The following is a 1,810-nucleotide window of genomic DNA, read 5'->3' as shown; positions in this document are numbered from 1 at the left end:
CAGAACGCATATCACAACATGTAGCAGCTCCTTTTATCAGCTGGCCCAGGTGCATGGGATGCCGTGATCGTATAGTGGTTAGTACTCTGCGTTGTGGCCGCAGCAACCCCGGTTCGAATCTGGTTTAAGGCATTGGCTTTTCCACATCACTGTTGAACGCTAGGCATGGCTTTTGACCTCTGGCCGTTTTTCACTTGAAAAGCATAAGCAGGTAGGACCCCGCTCCCCTTAAAGCTCACATGGGCCAGTGGTGCAATGGATAACGCATCTGACTATGGATCAGAAGATTCTAGGTTCGACTCCTGGCTGGCTCGGCTGCCTTTTAAGAGCCCAGAGGTGTGCCACAAACTCCAGCTGCCGAATTGCTGGCAGAGTAACACCTCCCGCAATCCCTGAAAAGCGGAGAGTCCTGTACTGGGAGGTATGCTGGTTTTCTGCACCAGGAACACTAGCCCACGCTCTGTCTAGCGGCTGATCTTCCGCTGGATTGCCAGCTCGAGTAGCTGGATGTTCGGTCAGCGCTGGCCGATTTTGTGCTCTGCAATGCAAGGTTCCCGTGCAAAGCTCTGGATGATACCCCGCTGGAGCTCAAACTGCTTGGTGGTCAAGTAAAATGCCGATCTCAGCTCTCCTGGGAGCCCTCCCATATGGTCTAGCGGCCAGGATTCCTGGTTTTCACCCAGGTGGCTCGGGTTTGACTCCCGGTATGGGAACGTGACTTTACTGGATTGCCCGCAGAGCTGGCAAGGAGTTCACCAAATCACTCAGTTAATAATGGCCAGGAACGCTTCCTCAACGGAAACCAAAAACGATCACTGATTGCAGCCAGCAGCATGTTGGTGTTGTGTTCATTTCGATTCACTGCGCAAAACGTTACATAACTGATTTGTCATCATTTATTTATTTGTAGGCTCCCCCTAAGGCTCCCATGGGCCAGTGGTGCTACCTGAAGAACAGCCAGCCAGCCAATCACAGCTCACCCGGGAAATCTTTCTCGCCCAATCACATCGGCCCGTTACATCTTTCTTCCCCAATCCCTGCGCTGAAAAGATGGACAGACAATGATGGCCGCGCCCATAGCGAGCCAATCGAATCTCTCGCAATTTTATCGTTCTCCGCTAATCGCAACAATGGCCCGCCCACGGCAATCGATGGATCGTGCGCGCTAATGATGTGTCCTTCAAGTCAAATGTATTCGCATAATTACAGTGTCATCCATCAATCTAACCTAACACTAGCCTACAATCTCCACAGAAGGTTGATCTGAAAAAGAGACCTCAGTCTGGGAATTCCTCCACATCTAAGAGTACATCCCCTACCCTGACTCCATCGCCATCCCCAACTCCTAAGCCTCTAATTGGTGAAACCCTGTCTTCTGCTTCTTCCCAACCATGTTCTAAAAGTAGTGGTGGCTCCAGCAGTGGCAGCATCACTGATGAAGGTCAGTGCAAATAAAGATGATCAGACTTTATGGTGTGTAGGAATGTACTCTCATTCACACTATTGCAGTTTACCAGTCTCTAACATACAAAAGCCAATATGGTTCTGGACCATGAACGTAGACAGGGTATTCAGAAATGAACACATCTATCTACAAAATACATAGACCACCCTGAGCAAATTGTGTCAAGACATAGAGCAGGGTAAAGGTATAAACCATATCTAAGGTGTTGAATGTTCCAAGGAGCACAGTGGGTTCTATCATTGTGGAAAAATGTTTGGAATCAACAGGATATCCAGCCAAACTCAGTAACCAGGTTAGAATGGCTTTGATCAGAGAGAAAACAAAAGCCCACTGACAACTTTAACA

The 1,810-nt window shown here is 48.8% G+C and overlaps 1 non-coding gene across 1 annotated transcript; it reads left to right on the top strand.

The window, feature by feature from the left end:
- The first annotated feature begins 241 nt into the window (after nt 1-241).
- trnah-aug (transfer RNA histidin (anticodon AUG)) lies at nt 242-314 on the top strand. Its single transcript has one exon. It is a non-coding gene; the product is annotated as a tRNA-His (tRNA).
- Nucleotides 315-1,810: the final 1,496 nt, after the last annotated feature.

This window comes from Hemibagrus wyckioides, unplaced genomic scaffold (assembly GCF_019097595.1).
Source record: "Hemibagrus wyckioides isolate EC202008001 unplaced genomic scaffold, SWU_Hwy_1.0 Contig41, whole genome shotgun sequence".
NCBI classification, from domain to species: domain Eukaryota; kingdom Metazoa; phylum Chordata; class Actinopteri; order Siluriformes; family Bagridae; genus Hemibagrus; species Hemibagrus wyckioides.
Note: the sequence above shows the minus strand (reverse complement) of the source record. Positions and strands in the feature narration are given on the sequence as shown.